Source organism: Peromyscus eremicus, chromosome 14, assembly GCF_949786415.1.
Source record: "Peromyscus eremicus chromosome 14, PerEre_H2_v1, whole genome shotgun sequence".
Classification (NCBI taxonomy): domain Eukaryota; kingdom Metazoa; phylum Chordata; class Mammalia; order Rodentia; family Cricetidae; genus Peromyscus; species Peromyscus eremicus.
Window position 1 is genome coordinate 51,917,976 of NC_081430.1, and position 21,526 is coordinate 51,939,501.

The 21,526-nt window shown below is 46.3% G+C and overlaps 1 long non-coding RNA gene and 1 pseudogene across 1 annotated transcript; one reads left to right on the plus strand and one right to left on the minus strand.

The window, feature by feature from the left end:
• The window catches only part of LOC131924518 (serine protease inhibitor A3N-like), a 38,557-nt pseudogene extending 19,536 nt beyond the window's left edge, over positions 1-19,021 (plus strand).
• On the minus strand, positions 599-21,076 carry LOC131924522 (uncharacterized). Its single transcript, XR_009382928.1, has 2 exons — positions 20,529-21,076; positions 599-829 (listed from the first exon to the last, which is right to left on the minus strand). It is a non-coding gene; the product is annotated as an uncharacterized LOC131924522 (long non-coding RNA).
• Positions 21,077-21,526: the final 450 nt, after the last annotated feature.

The window sequence follows — 21,526 nt, forward strand, 5'->3', positions numbered from 1 at the left end:
TTTCTCCAATGACTGATGGAAGCAGATGCAGAGATCCACAGCCAGTCACCAGAGCTCCAGGAGTCCAGTCAAAGAGAGAAAAGAGGGATTCTATGAGCAAGTGCATCAGGATCATGATGGGGAAACATGCAGGGATGACCAAACCAAACTAGAGGAAACTCATGAAAGTTGGATCACTGGCTGTGAAGCCTACATGGGACTGGACTAGGCCCTCTGCATGGCAAGACAGTTGTGTAGCTTTATCTGCTTGTTGGGCCCCTTGGTGGTAGGATCAGAATCCATCTCTGGTGCATGAATGGGCTTTTTGGAGCCCACTACCTATGATGGGACACTGCATGCAGCCTTGAGGCAGAGGGAATGGCTTGAACTTGCCTCTACTGGATGTGCCTCCCCATGGGAGGCCTTGCCTTCTTGTGGGGGGGGAGTGGAGGTTCAGTTGGGAGGAGGAGGCTGGGGAGGAGGGAGGAGGGCATAGGGGGATCTTTGATTGGTGTGTAAAATGAATGAAAAAAATCTTAATAAAAAAGGGGAAAATACAGTAAAAAAAAATAGCAAAACAAAATATAATCAAACAAACAAAAGAACAGGAAAACAATAGTACTAAAAACAACCATGTTTCAACAAATCCAATGTGTCCAACAGTCAGTGAAGGCCCTGAGGTCACCACCTCATGCATTCCATGTTCACTTACAGGCCTCAGCTGCATCCTTGCATCCTTCTTGGCTTCAGACCAGGCATCAAAGGAGCTTGGTGCTGAGTTCATCTCATGCTGCCCAAGAGCTGCATCCAGAAGTTGTTGGCAAAGTCTGAGTCCACCACTTAATGGAGTCTAGGACACAGATATAAATGTTTCATTATGCCTATTCTATGAGGGTTCCCTCATGATTTGACCACCAAATGTTGCCCTGGTGATGAACCCCCTGCAGAGACAGTCTCATGGTGCAATAGAGATAGCAGACTATGAGGAAGGAAGAGGCATGCTTATAGTAGTGATCTAAGACACCTGTCTCCAAACGAAGGCCAGGACAAAGTATTTTAGGGTAACCATACTTCATAAAAGGGTTCCCAAGGCGTAGCCACTGTGAACTGCCTAATCTGCAGAGTTTGATGAACTTTCTCCCTATAAATCATAGTAGCCAGACTCCAGAGCCTTCTGTGAGGATGCTGAGCTGCCATCCAGCTGGCTGCCTCCATTAGTTTTCTGTTGTTGTTACAGAGCAGACAGTAGATAGAGGGGTGTGTCAGGTAGCCTTATGTCACTAGGACAGCACATTGAGATAACCCACTGAGGGAAGCAAAGGTTTGGTTTGAATCACAGTTTCAGAGAGTTCAGGCCGGGGTCTGCTGGCTTCTTTGCTTTGGGCCTGAGGCAGGGCAAGCTTTGTGAATTTAAAGACACTATCAAAAGGATGAGGGCTGGGGACATGGCTAGGTGGGTAGAGTCTTCCCACGCCCCCCCCCTCACACACACACACATTAGGACCATGTTTTTATGCTCTAAAACAAAAGTAAAAAAGCCAAGTGTGGTCAAATGAACATCTGGTCCCATCTCTAGGGAGGTGGAGTCAAGTGGATCCCTGGGACTCCATGGGGAGCCAATCTATGCAATTTGGTGTCCTCCAGGCCTATAAAGAGACCCCATCCTAAAACCAAGGTCTATGAGGAAACACAGTTGAATTTGACTCCTGACTTTCATATGGATGTGCACATGGATGCACACATACACATTCACAAACACAGAGAACCACATAAAGTAAACATTCAAGGAGATAGGGAAGTGGGCTGGGGAGCTGTTTAGTGGTCAGTTGCTGGCTTGAATTGTATATGTGAAGTTTAGGGTCCCCAGTACTGAGTGTGAGGAGAAAACACCCAGAATTGGAGAAAATGTCTGCAGCTCAGGTATCTATACATAGAATTCTGATGAACTCAAACAGTTAGATAACACAGCCAACCTTCACACCACCAGGAAGGCTGTATGGTTCTTCAACTGTTACATCAGTGTGTCCTCACAGCCAGGCAGGGTATGGGTCAGCAGGGACCAAAGCTGTGGTGATGTAGAGGATGGACACCATCCAGCTTGTCTGGATGACACTCCTGGATTGACTCAGCATTGACTAGTGTCTGGTCCTGGGATCCTTCACAGTAGGCAGTCAACAATGGGGCCTACCTCAACAGGTGCTGGTGAGATTGCAACAGGGTCTTAGACATGAAGGAAAGAGCAACAATGGTGGCCATGATTGTCTCTGTGGGGAGAGAGAAAGAAGGGAAGAAGCAGGACTCGTGCCTAGGGAAGAATCGGTTGTGAGACACTGCTGTGGTGTTGAAATGATCCACATGAAATAGTTATTGACAACAATGCTATTAAGCCAATTAATGGTTTAAGTACTTTTATTAATGAACAGACCAAGAGTGGGTTTATACCTTCAAAAAGTCTATAGGTGCCCAAGCTGCAGGGCACAGCATAATAAAAGGCAAAAAGCCACAAAGACCATAATTTACATACAAGTTAGATGAAGGTCATATTAATTTGAAATGCTCTTTCCTGGCAGAGCAGAGTGCTTATTTAATCATAATGTGGCAATGAATGTTGACTTCTTAGCATCTTTATTATTGTGGTTTCTTTACTTACTCTGGTTGATTCAACTACACCATGGAAAAGTCCATGGAAATCTCAAATACATGTGAAGGCACATGAGACTGTGGTGGGGAAACAGAGAGGGCTGAGAACTGTGTGAGCAAACACAAGATGGACTCACAGCATGAAGGATTTCCCTTAGTCATTTCAGTGTGTGCCTGCATGTTGTCTTATGACATATCTGTCCTTACTATCTCCCTTGGTTCTAAGGACTAAGCAGAAGACTGGTCTTCTTACTCATCAGCTGATACAGAATAAATTATCCTCAAATGCACAGCTTGAAACAATAAACATAAAATATCTCACAGTGTCAGGCACCCAAGAGGAGCCAGCTTGGGTGGTTCTTCCTCGGGGCCTCTCATGAATCATACTGTCGGCTGAAGACTTGACAAGGGCTCCAGGTTCAATATCCAAGTTCACTCTGATGACTTCTTTTTCTTTTTCCTTTAGATACTGTAGACTGAACCCAAGGTCTTGTGTTTCCTGGGCTAGCACTTTACCACTAAGCTAAACCTCAAGCTCTCTCACCTCTTATAATGGGAAATCTCGCTGGGCCTCCTCAAAAGCTGTTCAGACATAACTTCTGAGAGAGGGATCCAAAGAGTTAGGGAAAGATGAGGGAAGAGAAGAAGCAGAAGACAAAGGAGGAAGAGGGGAAATCAGGGGAGAAGAGGAGGAGGTTAGGGATGAGGGGAGGAGAGAGGTCAGGTGTGGAGGCCTTGGGAGGGCCCCGAGAAAGAACTACCAGAGCTGAGGCTCAACACACATGAATCCAAGCACTAGAAAGGCTGACACAGGGTGACCAGGAGTGTGAGGATATCTTGGGTATGTTAGCTGGTATCCTTGTTGCCAGGTCATTTTTAATACCAGATGTGAACAACTTGGAGGTAGAAGGGTTTATTGGGCTCTTGTTCTCTTGGCAGGAAAGACAGAGTGACAGGATGAGTTTTGATGCGTGGTGGAAGAAGAGATCAGCATGTCCCATCTGAAAGATCAGAAACCAGAACTCAGCCAGTTAATTCCCTCTAGCTCACAGCGTCAATCAAAACTTAGTCACTAGTCTCCCAAATAGAGTCACCAACAGGAGGACAAGAATTCAAACCATGATCCTCTAGGGATCAATTCACATTCAAACCATAACCCTTCACTACATAACAAGACTCTATTTCCAAAACCAAAACTGAACAGAAACCAGTGGGTAGAGGGGAAGGTGTGTCTGTCTTTTCACAACTCAAACCTGTGATGACCTCCCTTTTTGTGCTCACATTCTATCCTTGAGATGCAGAGATGCAAGTGATAACTGACACTCTCACAAAAAAAGCCACCCACTGCAGTGAAGTGTCTACATGGCTCATTGATGAAGATGTCATTATTGTGTACATTTGGAATACTGCCTACCAAACAAAATGATCTAGGGCTATTATTTAATACTCATTCATCATTGAACTTATTGTGTGAATGGCTCATTAAATTTTATGTGTTAGGATTCACTATAGGAACAAAGGCTGCAGGAAGAATCTATATATAAAGAAGGAGAATTTGTTAGAATGGCTTGAAAGGTGTGATTCAATTGGTCCAAATATGGCTGTCTTCCAATAGAAGGTCCAGGAATGCAGTAGTTGTTCTGTCCACAAGCCTAGATGTCTCACCTAGTGATCAGTATATGCTAGAATCCTGAAGAAGTAGGCTCTAATGCCAGTAAAAGGTGGATTTGCCAATGAAAGTGAGAACAAGTAGGCAAAGGAACCAAGCATTCTTTTTCCAAGTCCTTTACATAGGCTGTTGCTTTGAAATAATCTTTTGTACACTATAAAGATTTGTAACTCAAATTGGTTTAATAAATTGCCAATTGGCCAGTAGCCAGGCAAGAAGTATAGGCAGTGTGACCAAACTATTGGTGATGGGAAGGAGAAGGGAAGAGTCAGAGAGTTGCCAGAAAAGGCAGAGAAGCAAGATGAGAATGTCATACTGAGAAAAGGTACCAAGCCACGTGGCTAAACATAGATAAGAATTATGGATTAATTTAAGTTTAAGAGTTTGCTAGTAACAAACCTGAGCTATCAGCCAAGCATTTATAAATAATATTAAGGATCTATTTCAGTTATTTGGGAGCAAGCAGTCAGGACAGGAAAATGTCAATCTACAGGCTGACAGCAGAATGTGTGGCCCAGATTAAAAGTGGATCTTTCCACCTCAGAGGATCCAGATTAAAAGTATCTCTTCCCACTTAAAATTATTTAATTAAGAAAATTCCTCACAGGTATACCCAGCTTCTTCGATTTTAGTTAATTCTAAAAGGAGTAAAGTTATCTTTACTCAATAGTACCCATCACAATTTCACCCATTCCCAACTTGACACATGATCATATCTCCTTAAATTATACTTAATTTCCACTGAATATAATAATCAGGTCTTAGTTATGTCTTAGAGGGTTTTATTATCATATGAATAATTGCAAATGCATTATATATTTAACATGCAATAATCAAACCAAATATGATATGACTATCCTTCATCCTACCACAAATGCATTATAAATTTTATAATAGGTGGCAATGTTTCTAGAGAGATATTCTCTTAGTATCTCAAATTTGAATATTATATCCTCTAATATGCTCTCAATTGGTATTAATTACATGATAAAGAAATTGAGGAAAGAAAACACAAATATCTCTACAAATACATGCTTAACAAAAAATTGACAGCAATACTCCTGTCGATTACAATCCTCATTTCTGCAACTGATCACTCAGCCTCAGCTGGTTTTTATACCTATATTCTTCCACAACCATCTGCATTTCCTATGCACAAAGCAAGCATATCACCTGGTCCTTGCTCTTTCCTGGAGAAGTGACCCACACCTTCATTCCCTTTGTCATCCTGACTGGATTAGGTTGTTGTAGTTTTTCATGATCATCTCAGGACATAGAAACATAAAGGGACTCCCTTAAGGATCACCTGACCTCTAGACATAATCTATCTTCCTTCCACTGTGGAGAAGTAATCTAATTCTGCTTGGTAATCTGGACCAACCCCTCCATCTGACACATTTATTCCATGCTGTGGGATGTATGGCAAATGTGTTGCTAATTAATCAATAAAACACTGATTGGCCGTTGGCTAGGCAGGAAGTATAGGCGGGGCAAGGAGGAGAATAAAGCTGGGAAGTGGAAGGCTGAGTCAGAGAGACACTGCCAGCCGCCACGATGAGAAACAGCTTGTGAAGATGCCGGTAAGCCACGAGCCATGTGGCAAGGTATAGGTTTAAGGAAATGGATTAATTTAAGCTATAAGAACAGTTAGCAAGAAGCCTGCCACGGCCATACAGTTTGAAAGCAACATAAGTCTCTGTGTTTACTTGGTCGGGTCTGAGAGGCTGTGGGACTGGCAGGTGAAAGAGATTTGCCCTGACTGTGGGCCAGGCAGAAAAACTTAAGCTACAATTCCACTCTTAGACTGTTGGATAAAAGCTATCAGAAGCCCAAATAGCCAGGGGAAGTCTGAGTTTTCAGTTCAGTGGAATGTTCATTGTGTGTACAGGCAAGAGCCATCCCTCCTTCACAACTAAAACTATTAGACCAACAGAAAGTAAGGGGTATGTGACCAAAAACCTTCATAGTAGGTCACAGGAGATGATAGTTCATGGAACCATTGACCTCTTCAGTCCTGGACCTGTGGACCTGGCTATAGGAGAAACCATACTATACATTGGACAATGGTTCAAAGCATATACCACCATCTGGAGAACCCTGCCCCAGCCCTCCAGGCTGCTGCTACTGAATTGGCACTGTAACTATGTCTGCAGAAAGCCATTCCATCTTTCTATCAGAACAGCTACTTCAGAATGTGGGGAACATGGTAAGACCAGTGGTGTTCATGATCATGGGCTCACTGTCCCACTTCTCTGGGTGTGAGGTGAGCTGGAAGCAATGCTGGGTAGATAACATTACTGTGGATAAGATATTAGGTAAGTCTGTGGATGATGGTTTTGACAGAAGCATTACATTCAAGAAAGGCAAGTACCTACTCCAATAAAGAAAAGGTATTGTCCTTTTCACAGAGGAAAAGGTCCATTATATTCAAATTGCCTCCAGAACATTGGCTAGTTGTCCAAGAGAATGGTGCCATATCTGGAGCTCAGTGTTGGTCTCTGCTGCCAGCAGATCTGGCATTCAGCTGCAGACTTAGCCAGGCCATCCTCCTGACTGACAGTCCATGTTGTCAAGATCATGAATAACCCCCATCTCTGCCACCATGACCATTTTGCTCATGGCCCCTGTGCTGGCTGATCTGATGTCAACTGGACACACAAACTTGAGCTATCTGAAAGAAGGAATCCTTAATTGAGAATATACTCCCGTAATATCTGGCTGTAAGGCATTTTATTCCTTAGTTATTGATGGGCCAGGGCTCAGCCCATTGTGGGTGGTACCCTCCCTGAGCTGGTGGTCCTGGGCTCTATAAGAAAGCAGGCTGAAGCCGGGCGGTGGTGGCGCACACCTTTAATCCCAGCACTTGGGAGGCAGAGCCAGGCAGATCTCTGTGAGTTCGAGGCCAGCCTGGTCTCCAAAGCGAGTTCCAGGAAAGGCGCAAAGCTACACAGAGAAACCCTGTCTCGGAAAAAAAGAAAGAAAGAAAGAAAGAAAGAAAGAAAGAAAGAAAGAAAGAAAGAAAGAAAGAAAGGAAGGAAGGAAGGAAGGAAGGAAGGAAGGAAGGAAGGAAGGAAGGAAGAAAGGAAAAAAGGAAGAAAGGAAGAAAGGAAGAAAGGAAGAAAGGAAGAAAGGAAGAAAGGAAGAAAGAAAGCAGGCTGAGCAAGCCAGGAGAAGCAGGCCAGTAATCAGCAGCACTACATGGCCTCTGCATCAGCTCCTGGCTTCAGATTATTTTGTTATTTGTGTTCCCATCTTGATTTCCTTCTGTGATGGACAAGCATATGGAAGTATCAGCCAAATAAACCTGTTTCTCCACAACTTGCTTTTGGTCATAGTGTTTTGCCCCAGCAACAGAAAACCCTAAATAAAGCAGGATGGTACCAGTGTAGTGGGGTATTTTTGTGACCGACCTACTACATTTTAGGAAGGATTGTGGAAGGACTTTGGATCTTTGGGCTAGAAGCCACTAAGTGCTTAGAGCTCAGTTGGAAGTTTTGTGGGTGCTTAAAAGATAAGAATCTTGAAATCAGTGAAGAGAGTGAAGGCCTGACTTGTGAGGGGTCAGAGGGAAGTTTAAAGACCCTATCTAGATCCATGCAGGGGCCAGCTCCAGGTTCTGATCATCCTTGGGAGGAGGTTTGACCTTTGACAGGAGATTCTGGTGAGAATGTCATCAGGCACAGAGAGAGAACAAGAATTGAAGGAAAGAAAGCCTGAACACGCTCTGTGAAACGGCAGAATTTGTCCAGATCAGTGAGAATGTGGTAGTTGAATACATCATTTAATGGTCATTGAGAATGTCTGCCAAGCTTATGGTATAGCCAAGCCATGTTGCAATAAAAAAATAAGGTGGTGAGACTTAATGAGATCTGTAAGTGTGAGGTGGGAAAGAGACTTAAAGATAGAAGCAAGTGGAGTTGAAGAGTCACACTTGGAAAGGAAAAAGCCCAAATTTGAGCAAGTGAGAGAGACAGAGCAAGCAGAAAGAAAGACAACCTTGAAAAGGCAGCAGTAGAAGACTTCAGAGTGAAGAGGAAGTAGGAGTCTTAGAGAAGAGGGTGGAGGAATCCCACCAGGAGAAGGATACCGATAGCACAGGAACAAAGGCACAGGGAGGGATGCAGTGAGTGATGTAGGGACAGAGTCTCAGTCTGAGGGTGTCTCCATAGAGAAAGAGACTCCTCAGAAAGATGCTCAGCCTCCCAGTGAACAGATGTCCCTTTACAGAGGATGGGGTGCCCAGAAGTGTATAAAGGAGCTACCTGATGAACAGCAAGACTTTTGTCCAATACACTTCAGGAGTTCAGAAAGACAGAGGGACAGCAGGCTCCCGTGATGCAATGAGAGAGATAGACACAGAGGAGGAAATTCCAAAATGTCACTTAAGCAAGCAGGGATGGACAGAGAGTGGGCAGAGTAGGTAAATATCTTTGCTAGGGTTTCTACTGCTGTGGTGAAACATCATGACAAAAAAAACTAGATGAGGAGGAAAGAATTTCTTTGCCATAAAATTCTGTAACAATGTTCATACATTAAGTAAATCAGGACAGGAAATCCAACAGGGCAGGGTCCTGGAGGCAGGAGGTGATGCAGAGGCCATGGAGGACTGCTGCTTACTGGCTTGCTCAGCTTGCTCTCTTACAAAACCCAGGACCACCAGCCCAGGGATGACACCACCTACAATGGGCTGTGCCCTCCCCATCAATCACTAAACAAGAATATGCTCTATAGGCTGGCACACAGGCCTGACTTATGGAGGCATTTTCTCAGTTGAGGTTCCTTCCTCTCAAATGTCTATGGTTTGTGTCAAGTTGATATGTGTCTAGCGAGCACAGTGGAGTAGAGAAACAGCTGGATAGGCCAACTCAAAAATTTGGAGTTGAAGGCCGGGCGGTGGTGGCGCACACCTTTAATCCCAGCACTCGGGAGGCAGAGCCAGGCGGATCTCTGTGAGTTCGAGGCCAGCCTGGGCTACCAAGTGAGCTCCAGGAAAGGCACAAAGCTACACAGAGAAACCTTGTCTCGAAAAACAAACAAAAAAAAAAAAAGAAGGAAAAAAATTTGGAGTTGAATATGGTAAGAGAGGAGCCAGCATAGTGATACTCACTGAGGGGTGTGCAAAATCAATACTTCAGTTGAGTTAAGGCATATAGGGCCACTTGAATGGTGCCCGGGTTTCTCTTCCTGGCTTCACCAGCAAATGTAAGACATGAAACAGTAAAATCATCAAACTACACAACTCCATGGATAGAAAGATATACTGATTGGGGATCAAACTGCCAAAGCTCTATCTCTCTGGAGAGTGGGGCCAGAGAGATGCAGAATATCAGAAAAGAAAACGATTTTCCCTGACAGCAGGGTAGGGACATTTGAACTAATTCGGTCTGTCTAGATTGAAGGGGAGCTGGGTGATTTGCCTGAGGTAGCTGACATTTGTGGGAAGATTTGGGTGGCTCCTGGCAAACAGAAATGTACCATGGGTAATCTTCTTCTCTGCTACACAGAGACCTGCCTTTAGGCTTCTGTTTACTGAGCCAAAATCCTTCTTGTTAGGACCAGCACTGCCGTTGGGGGGACAGCAGCTTTGGACCTAACACCTGCCTGCTCAGTGCCTGCCTAACACCTCCCCATCCTTGACACAAACACCACAGCTCTCATCCTGAAGGGAATGACAGACACTTTATAAGAGCCATTTCTAGTGACAATGAGCTGAGAACATAGATTTCTATCACCCCAATTCCATGTTCCAGTGTGGAAGAAGTTTCATGAAAACTTGATAGCTTAACCAAACAAAGTCACAAATCAAGGCAAGTTTAAAATGCAGGGGTGGGAACCTCAGGGAGGCAGATGCATCATCAAGATTGGGAAGCTTCTCTACATTCTCAAGATGTTCTCTGCTGGCATTCTTAGCTTTTGGATTGAAGCTGGTTGTCTGCTAAGTGAATAGACTCTATTGTCACAAGGTTGAGTTCTGACACAGAGGGAGGAAACATGGCTGTTCCAGAGAGGCAGCACTTAGGCCATGAGAAGGTAATTAGCCTCTGATCTGCAGTGTTCCCATCTCTCTACAGTGCTGAAATTCAGATCAGCCAGCCAGGCTCTGCAGACATGGAGTTTTCCTTCACCACCAGACAAGGCAGCTTCCATCCAGAAGTCTGAGAGCCAAAGAGGGTAGAGTGAGTCTGTTTAGAATATGCCCATTGCTGCCAGACAGGACGGTTACACAGATGCAGGTGGGGTTCTTTAAGCATCCAGTCATGTGTTTATTAATGTGTGGGTTTCCGTAGAGAAATCGGGGAGCATGGACATAGAGATGTGTTCTTTTCAAAGTGACTTGGAAAGTATAGGTCAAATGTTAGGGGCAACCCTACCCCGTGACAAGTAGGGCTTGTGCCCTGTCTTTTTAACTCTAACTTATCCCCTGTTCCACATGGACCATTAAATGATTAGAGAAACAGAAAGCCACAAATGCAATCCAGTGGGCTTGTTGTGTACAACCTTCAGGAATTGGTTCTACCTCCTGGAGCTTCTAAATGCACATTACCAGAAATCATCCCATCTGCACACGTCCAGACTAAGCACAGAGCACAACTTGTTCAGGACAGCATTTCCTAAGGAGAGGGAGGAGTCTCTGGTGGGGATAAATAGACATCAGTGTGCTTGGGGAGAACAATACACCAGGCAGGCAGCCACCCCGACCATCACAACTCAGCTATCACAGGCTCTGGCGGCAGGCATCAGCTCTGCAGGTAATGCCCAGGATTCTTTCTCTCCGGGGACAGAAAAGGTACCTTTGCAGGACTGTGTGCTACTGGTAATGATCTAAAGTTTTGGTTTGGAGGGCTGAGGAGTTGATCCTATGGCACTGGGCTAGAATCAGGGAACATTTCTGGGGTGCATATGAATCTTCTCTCCAGTCTGGGTCTCCATGTTTATGAAGATATGGGTGCCATGGTCTATGCTCCTGGAGAGTGAATGGAGCCTGCTCCTTCTGACCCTCCATGAGGAAGAAGTACTGAGACCTTGAATAGTTCAGGTGTAGCTATAGGGACCAGAGGGAGACACGAAAGTTACAGAAACCCTATGGGGGAAATGACATCACTGTCATGCTTAGAGTGACAGGAGATGCCTTGAAGTCAGGGACCCAACTTCTCCAACAGATCCCATGGCCAAGAAAAGGGATCATACCCTCTCCGAATAAGGAAAAGAAGGCTACAGCTCAGCCACTGAGCCAGGTCTCCTCCACAACCAGACTAGCCTGTTTTCTGTGGAAATAATTTTGACATAAAATATGGTTGAATGTTTTCCAAAGAAATGGTTGCTTCATTCTGACAATAACCACAGGGTAAAGTCAGCTGAAGTCCCTGGCCCCTCTGCAAGCATGTCACAGGCCTGGGCACATGTGGCTCAGCTCCAACTCCTCCCTCCCCTGCTCCCTCCATTCTATTCCTACACTCTTCTGGTCTTCTCTCACCTCCATCTTCTCCTTGACTCCCTCATCTGATCCCCCTTCCTCCTCCAGTCCCCCCTTCTCTTCCCCCCACTGTCTCACTCCAGCTTCTTTTCCCACCTGGTCCTCTCTCCTCTGTTCTTCTTCCTCACCTTTCTATTCCTCTAGAATCTACGTTCTCCTCTGAACTCATCTACAGTGTGGACAGAGGCTAAGGTGGGTAGCAGTGTTTGCCATGATCATCAGCCTTCAACTGTAGTTTTAAGAATGCTTGTGCCCCAGTCCAGGGTTATATAGAGAGGATGGCCTGCTGCGCTTTCCCTACAAATACCCACAATGCCCATAATAAGCCATACACTTTTACTAATAGGGTACCCTGGGTCACTCAACAAGCTGCCCAGTCAGGTCCACCCATTTCTTTGCCCCACACAGACACCCTGACAGCTAAAATGAAATCTGACAAGTTCTCGGAGACACAGACACCATTCAATTTCCTTCCCATTAGGAGGCCTTCCAAGTTGAGATACAAACCTCCATGTGGTATGCTGGCAGGGCTGAGAGAACCTTTCCCTATTGGTTCCTCTAGTACCTGTTCTCAGGGATCCCAAGGCTTTGGAACTGCACCAGTCCTCTCCAGTGCTGCCCTCTATTAACCCTTCACACTCCCAGAAACGTGTACTAGGTTCAGTCCAGGGCTGTGAGATTTCTTGGTCATATCTGTGCAGGTTGTGATGGACCCTGTGCTACATGACTGGTCTAAGGATCCTTCCCTGAGTCCTGAACAGAGATTGGTGATGGGGTAGAGGACATAAATGCAAAAAGGAGATCCCCTGCTTTCTAATGAGCCCTTATACCAATTTAGAAGAGGAGAGGAGACATTCAGATTACACCAGGCTTAAGCCCATCCTCAGGTTCTTCTCTTCCTTACCCTGTGACCCTGGCAAATCTCTTCATCCCTCTGGGTTTTGATTCTCTATTAGGAATACTGGTTACTGCAACAGCACTTCTTCCTGTGGTAAAAGGGAGCAGAGGCTGTGGTACTCCCATCTGAGTGCCCAGAGAACCTCCCATGCACAGTCACAGAGGCAGCAGAGCAGGCACACAGTGCAGGAACACAGTGCTGGCCATGTGGGAGTGCTAGGAGGCGGTCATGGAACCATGTGACCCTCCCTGACAAAAGGATCTTTTCTTTTCAACCAGGAGAACAGAGTAATGGCTGAGATCTCCCCTGATGTCCTCTGCCAACCAGATGACACATTGGGAAGGGACATTGCTGTCCAGGAAAACCAAAACAACAGGACACCAGTGGAAAATCTAACATTGACCTCCACCAACACTGACTTCGCCTTCAGACTCTACAAGGAGCTGGCTTTGAAGAATCCAGATAAAAATGTCGTCTTCTCTCCATTCAGCATCTCAACAGCCTTGGCCATCCTGTCACTGAAAGCAAGGAGTAAAAACCCTAGAAGAGATTCTGGAAGGTCTCAAGTTCAGTCTCACAGAGACCCCTGAGACAGACATCCACCAGGGCTTTGGACACCTCCTGCACATGCTCAGCCAGCCAGGGGACCAGGTGCAGATCAGAACAGGTAGTGCCATAATTATTGAAAAGCACCTGCAGATCCTGGCAGAGTTCAAGGAGCAGACAAAGGCACTGTACCAGGCTGAGGTCTCCACAGCTGACTTCCAGCAGCCTCATGAGGCCAAAAATCTCATCAATGACTATGTGAGGAAACAGACCCAGGGGAAGATCAGGGAACTGATCTCAGACCTGGACGAGAATACAGTAATGGTGCTGGTGAACTACATCTACTTTAAAGGTGAGGACGGTCACTGTTTCAGGGGTTGATTATAAGGTGCTGGCTGTGCATCTTGTGTCCATACACTGACCACTGCCTTGGAGACATGGGTGTCTCGCTTCTTTTTACTAACAGACATTACTTCTCCTTTAGGGTATTCTATATAATGGTTACGGTTCCTTCATAGTCCACGAAACCCCTGAGCTCTCCATATAAGAGAGCAGAATTTGGCTGTGACTTAAACTTACTGACTACCAGAATGCATAGATTATGTGCCTAGTCCTACCTGAGTGGGCAGAAGCAATGCTGAGATGGTGTCGTGGTCAGTTTTTTATTGCTGTGAAGAGACACCATGACCACGGCAACTCTTATGAATGAAAACATTTAATTGTGTTGGCTCATTTACAATTCAGAGGTTCAGTCCATTATCATCATGGTGGGACATGGCGGTATGCAGGCAGACATGGTGCTAGAGCCGTATCTGAGAGTCCTACATCTTTCAGGTTATAGGAAGTTGTCTGATACTCTGGGCAGTATCTTGAGCATTTGAAACCTCATAGTCTGTCTCAACTGTGACACACTTCCTCCAACATGATCACAACTGCTCTAACAAAGCTACACCTCCTAATTATGCCACTCCCTAAGAGTTTCTGGGGCCTAATTACATTCAAACTACCCCAAAAGGAGACCCCCATTCAGGCCACTCCAGCATTTCTGACATGCTCCTGGAGAATCCATCTGCTAGAAAACCTCCATCTCTAGCAGGACCTGGGTGGTCTGAGGACTTCTTGACCTAAGGAGCCTGGCTACCCCAATCTTGAGGGGAAAGAAGTATGGCTGACAATTATTGAAGTGCTCTGTGGGAGGTTTCTATGCAGGACCTCTCCCTGAGCCTTTTCTGTAATGCTGGACATGGACATGGAAAAGCAAGGACTGAGGAGAAGCCATTAGTGAGAGGGAGGTGTCAGCTGGCAGTGTTCTGTGTTTAGAGTCTGGCTGCTTTGTGGAATTTGCTTTTGTTAAATTAGTAGTCAAGGCAGCCTGCAGGGTCACAATGCTGAATAACCAATTCTGGGACAAGGAGTCTGGGTTTGGGGTGCAGGAGACTTTAGAAAATGGGTTAGAATTTCAGTGGGTAAGGATTAGTAGGGAGACATCTAGAGCTCACACACACAAAACCCTGCCTGATAGACCAAGGAGTGAGGCAAAGGCCCACAGGATGATTCCTCATAAAAATCTTGATGTGGCTGGATATGGGGTGGATTTGGGACCATGGACTCTGGATAGGCCAGGGCAGAGGAGGGTAGGCTGTGGGACTATAGACAGAAAACCAATTGGCCATGGACAGGAGAGGATGGAGGACAGAGAACAGGAGTCCCGGATGGCCCCAGGGAAGCTCTGCTCTGAAGAAAAAGGAAGCAGAGTGATGGCCTGAAGGATTAGACTGCAAGGCGTGGCTCTCTCTGCTGGGTCCAGAACCCAAACACCAAGGCTGCTTGACCCTGAGGTGGGGATATATGTTTATGCTGCTGGATCCTGAGCCCAAGAAATTGTCAAAGCACCATGTCCCACAGGTTGTATTGCAAATGGTCATATGCACTTGGATGTACGTAAAGTCTAAGTAGGATATCTTTGATTCATGAAGGTGAACGTAGCCCACATGGGAGAATAGTTCTCATTACCCATCTCTTCCTACCAGAAACTGTGGGATTCTGGTAATTCAACTCTGGGAAGTTGTAGATTTCACGAGTTTCAATTAAAACCCCCTCATGGTTCTGGGAACTGAATTCCATTAAGGTGGTTCACACTGAGGGGCACCATGGACAGATCACGGTGTGGGAGAACACAGTCTCAATTGTTTCCCCTAAAACCTGTCCCACAAGGCATAGCCATAGACATGGCATCTCCTAAGGAAGAAGGGAGCCTCAACTCTCCCCAGTCTCCAGTCTCCCTAATTTCAATCTCATCTCTCTGTTACACACTACACCCTCAGATCCCTGGCTGTTTTTCAGATATCTCACATATGGAAGCTTTGATTTTGAGTTCCTCTTTCCAAACCAACTCTGTGGATCACTTCTCATTTATAATTCTACAACTGCCAAGGTTTTCTCTAATCTGGATTATGCAACCAGTAAGGGACACTCTATGCTGCTGAGGATGGATTGATTTCTGTCAAGACTGAGAATCTGGGCAGAAATGGGGTGGAGGTGGGTCTGTCTGCTGATGGTACAATCTGATGACCTGCTCCACATTTAGGGAAATGGAAGAGGCCATTTGAGCCTCATTTCACATACAAGTCTGACTTCTACTTGGACAAGAAGAGGTCTGTGAAGGTGCCCACGATACACCATAAATTTCTGACTACACCCTACTTCTGGGATGAGGATCTGAACTGCTCTGTGGTGGAGCTGAAGTACACAGGCAATGCCAGTGCCCTGTTCATCCTCCCTGATGAGGGCAGGATGCAGCAGGTGGAAGCCAGCTTACAACCAGAGACCCTGAAGAAATGGAAGGACTCTCTGAGGTCCAGGTGCGTGTCTACAGGAACCAGAGCTGGTCAGGCTCCCCACCCTGCTGTTGGCCTGAGGCCCAGTGTCCCTGTACCTCAGAGTATCAGAATCACCCAGTATAATGGTTGGAGAGTCATCAGGGACAGGTGAAGTGGAGGTGAGTTTCCTTCTGCTGACTCAGTAGTTTTTGGACAGGTTTTGCTGTCATTTTGTTGTTCACAAAATGACATCAGATAGAGCAGGAGCTGAGGATTCTTCTGTGTCTAACAGGCTGTAACTACAGGAAATCTTGAATGGGTTTTGAAGGCAGAGGGGAGAGAGGTTGAGATGATACCAGCTCTGAGAATCAGCTCTGCCCTATGTAGCCATCTCATTCCCTCATCACTCATTCATTCACCATTCATGGAATGATGACTTGAAGACCTACTATGTGCAATGTTCTGATTTAGACCCTGAGAGGATATCAGAGACTCACAAACAAAATGTCTTACCCAGAGGGCTAATCTATCTTGTAATGAGGAAGAGATTGAGGACATGAAAATGTTAACTAATCATCATTTGATTAGTTAAAAGATGAGGAGGGGTGAGATTGAGAAAGGGAGTGTTCAAGGTTAAGGAAAGGTGGAGTCAGATGCAGAGTAAAATTTAATATAATAGTATCATTAGGAGATGTCTGAGGGTCCACAGGACAGATGAAGGGCTCCATTTTGTGCATCTGGGAGAAAAGCATTTTCCTAAGAGGAACAAGAAGTACCAAGCCTCATTGCCTGGCCCCTGTAAACACTCTCAGGCACTGATGAGTAATTAATGCATTAGGAAGAGGAAAATCAAATGCTCTAGGCATGGATGGAAAGAGGGCTGTGCTCCAGTGAGAGGGCTGTCTCTGGTTCCCCAGCTAAAAAGTAGGTTGATGGAGCAACAGAGTCCATCGACTTTTATATTTCTCTTTTTCATTCTTAGGAAGATCGATGATCTCTACATGCCCAAGTTCTCCATCTCCACTGACTACAGCCTGGAGAACATCCTTCCACAGCTGGCTATCAGGGAAGTCTTCTCCACACAGGCTGACCTGTCTGGAATTGCAGGGGCCAAGGACCTGAGAGTCTCTCAGGTAAGCCTAGACACACTGGGTGGTTCACCTTGGTGCCTGATTGTGGATGGTGAAGGTCAAGAGGTGTGCAGGGGAATGGCAAATGTGTGAGAAAGCCTGCATTTCTGAGATTCCCTCATCCTGGGAGAGCTGGATTACAGCCTAGATACTCCTGCTGGATACCACAGACAGTCCCTCCTGTACCCTCTGAATATAATCTCACCTAGGAACTCATGGTGGACAAGAGCCTGTGCTTAGTCTTAGACCACCACAGGCACCACCCTGTGCTGCAGTGGGGATACTACCCACAATCCACTGCAGGGCAAATGCATTTCCAGCCTCAGCTTCTTCACTGCTAGCTGGCCAGTACTTCTTGACTAGCACACAGAACAGTCGCAGTAAAAGAAAAGGCAAGGGATGAATGGCAGTAGGGATGAAAAGATTAAGAACAGAGGAAAAGATGCTGTAGGATCCCACATTACATTCCTAGACACACAGCCTGAGAATGCCTAGTGTTCTGTCCAGTGCCCACTCAGAGGCCTGGTCTCAGATCTGTACCAGCAGGGCATGGCATTCTGGGAATGGGAAGCCATATCCTATGCATCACTGTGGTATTTACCGAGGAGGATGGAGTAGGAAGGATGTGGAAACCTGCACTGGCTGCCAGCACCCTTGCTGTTCACTGTGGATCTCCTGAGAAGCTGTCTTGGGGGTAATGACTAGTTCCATCCTCCAGAATTTAGGGTTTTTTAGGACAACACAGATTCTCAGAGATTGAGCAGACCTAGGGCATGCCTCCTCTCACACCCTGATCAGACACCTGGAAACATCAGGGGTGGAGCTCACGGTAGAACAAACATCTTCATCAGCAACTAAGGCCAGCAGTGGATGCTTGCTCCAGGAATCTCCTCTCCTGCCCTCCCTGGTCTCCAGTGAGTGATGTCTTTCTCCTACAGGTGGTCCACAAGGCTGTGCTGGACGTGGCTGAGACAGGCACAGAAGCAGCTGCCGCCACAGGATGGAGTCCTGTGGGATCAGCTCTAATTTTGAACCCCCTGAAAATAGATTTCAACAGGCCATTCCTGATGATGATCTCTGACACAAATACTCAGACTCCACTCTTTATGGCCAAAGTCACAAATCCCAAGGAAAACTAGAACTTCCCAAATGGTGGGGTTTGTTCCTAGGAGCCACGGAGTTAGTCTATATGTTGCTCTCTATGTGCATTTTAGCCTCCACGCTCTGACTGGCTGTGGCATGCCTGGACTGGACAGTGACAGTGACTAACTGTATGACTCCCACATACACAGGGCACTGGGGACAGTCAGTGTCAGGCTCCCAGTCCTCCTGGCAGCACTAGTTCATGTTCCTGAGCTTGAACTCTGTCTTTGTTGCCCTCCCTGCTGCCTCTCCTGTATCTGCCTCTACCCAAATCCGGGGCCCTATCTAGGCTCTTGTTGTCTGCCTTCAGCTTCAGCAGAACTTGAAAGGACTATGCAAACTTATAGGCCAATCTGTATGGACCTCACCCCAGCACTGAGAAGGGAACCTGCCACCCTGAGTCTATTTACAGCATCTGGGACCACTGAGTGCCCAGTTCCTGCCTCACACTTTCCCTCTTCCACGCTGTGCCACCCACTGTCCCTTTCAGGGGCTCCTGACCCTGCCCACATCTGGCACAGTGTTGGCGCACTCCTTCATGCAGCTGCATGGAGATGGTTGGTCAGACCAGATCCTTTCCCCCAGTACACCTACTTAGGGCACAGGAGCCTTTTTCTAGGTGCCCCACTGACCAACCTCACACAACAGATGGACACCTCTACCTTCCTCATCCAAAATGTAGGGTTTGGAGCAAAGGATCAATAAAAATATAACTGCACAGAACATGTCCAGTCAGTGTTCATTCAGCTCCTTTTGGCAGGGGTATGGCCTCTAGTGACCACAAGATGGTAGAGATTGTCACTCACACTCTGTGACTCCTGTGATGGACCTCTGACCTACATGTTATTATCAGTCCTTTTTATGGATCAGGAAACTGAGGCACAGAGAAACTTAGTCATTTTATGACCTCACAGCTAGACATTATGACTGGTGGAATGTTCTTCAAGTGTCCTGATGTCAGAGGAACAGTTTTCACCAAGCAGGGGTTCTGTACACAGGCATTACCATGGTGGTGTGCAGGTGGATCATAAAACAAGGCTCTGGGTGTTTCACAGAGAGCTTCAAAAACAGTCTATGGATCATGTGACCTCTCTGCTGTGGTCTGAGTTGGATGAGAAGGTGGTCAGGTGACCAGAAAGAAAGCTTTGGGCAGGGCAAAGAACAATGAAGGCATTTTAAGAATCTTGGTGGGTTTAAGAAAAAGACAAAAACAGCCATTGGATTGCCAAGAGTCTGCACCTGTGAGGATTCTCAAATGACTCAGAACTACAGGGAACTCTGAAGGGGTGAATTACTGTTCCTGTATTGGGAAACTCATAACTTTGTATGGCTATAAAGCAGAGAACTGCTCTGGGTAAATATGGGGATTTTCACTGAAGGCAGTTTCATGGAACATCAGGCCACATAGGAGAAGAGCGCAGATGATTTATCTCAAGGATTAACTGGTTTGGTGCCTAGACAGAGGATGAGAGGAGGTCACAGTGCATTTAGGTTGGGGTGCTGGGAGTCCGTGGAGAATCTGTGAGCTCTGAAACACTGCTGGAGGCCTGCACAGACAGGGAAAGTTATTCATTCAGTTTGAGACACACTTGAGTCTTGAGGCTCCTAAGAACACACAATGAATAGGTGGACACATGGTTACAGAGAATTACAGCCTGGAGGCTCACACTCAGGATTCTCTTCCATAGTGTGCACTAAGGTATTACTCCACGAGGACCATGGTGTGACAAGAACAAGACCCAAGTATTGAAAATGGCCATGTCCCATCAAATCCAATGTGTCCAACAGTTTTATTCAAGGTCTTGAGGTCGAGACCCATGCACTCCATGAGCACTGACAGGCCTCAGCTGCATCACTCCATCCTCATGGCTTCAGACCAGGTAACTAAGGAGCCTGGTGCTGAGTACATCTCATATTGCCCATGAGCTGTTTCCAGAAGTGTTGGCAGAGTCTGAGTCTACCTCTCACTGGAGTCTAGGACACAGCTATGAGGGTTTCACTTTCACCCATTCTATGAGGGTCCCCTGTACCTGGCCACCAAATGTTGCCCTGCTGATGAAGCCCCCGCAGGGACCACCTCAGTGTGCAATAGAGGTAGCAGACTGTGAGGGGAAGAGGTTTACAGTAGTGATCTCAGACACCTGTGCACTGAACTCAAACCAGGACAAGGTACCTAAGGATAACCCTACCTAGATGTGAGGACCCCCAAGGGGTAGCCACTGTGCAGTACCTGATTTGCAGATCACAGTATGACTCCCGGGCCTTCTGGGAGGATGTTGAGCTGCCAACCAGCTAGCTGCCTCCATCTGTTCTCTGTTGTTGGTACTGAGGCCACAGAGCAGACAGTAGACAGAGTGGTGTGTCAGTTAGCCTTATGTCACTGGGACAGCACATCTGAGATAACCCATGGAGGGAAGCAAAGGTTTAGTTTGAATCAGTTTCAGAGAGTTCAGGACAAGGTCTGCTGGCTTCTCTGTTTTGGGCCTGAGGCAAGTCAAGCTTTGTGTATGTAAAGAACCTATCAAGGGGATGAGGGCTGGGGACAGAGGTAGGTGGGAAGTGTGTTCTCACCCCACCCCCCAATAATACACATAAGGGTCAGATTTTTATGCCCTGATACAAAAGTACAAAAGCCAAGTGTGGTCACATGAACTTGTGATCCCATCTCTGGGGAGGTGGAGACAGGTGGATCCCTGGGGCTCCCGGGGGAGCCAACCTAGGCAATTCAGTGACTTCCAGGCCTGTAAAGAGACCCTATTCTAAACCAAGATGGGTAAGGAATGACAGGTGAGGTTGACCTCCTACCTTCATATAGACATGCAAATGGATGCACACATGCACATTCACAAACACACAGAACTACAAAAAATAATTGTTCAAGGAGAAGAGAAGAGGGCAGGGAGCTAGCTTAGTGGTAGAATACTGGCTTGGATTGTGTATGTGAAGCTGAATGTCCCCAGTACTGTGAGAGTGGGGAGACAACCCCCAGGATGGGAGGAAATGTCTGCAGCTCAGGATTCTGTACATAGAATTCTGATGAACTCAAACAGTTGGATCACAAAGCTATCCTTCACACCACCAAAAAGGATGCACCTTTCTTCATCTGTTAGATTAGTGAGTCCTCACAGTCAGGCTGGGTATAAGTCAGCAGAGACCAAAGCTGTGTTGATGCAGAGGATGGACACATTCTGGCTAATCTGGATCACACTCCAGGTTTGACTCAGCATC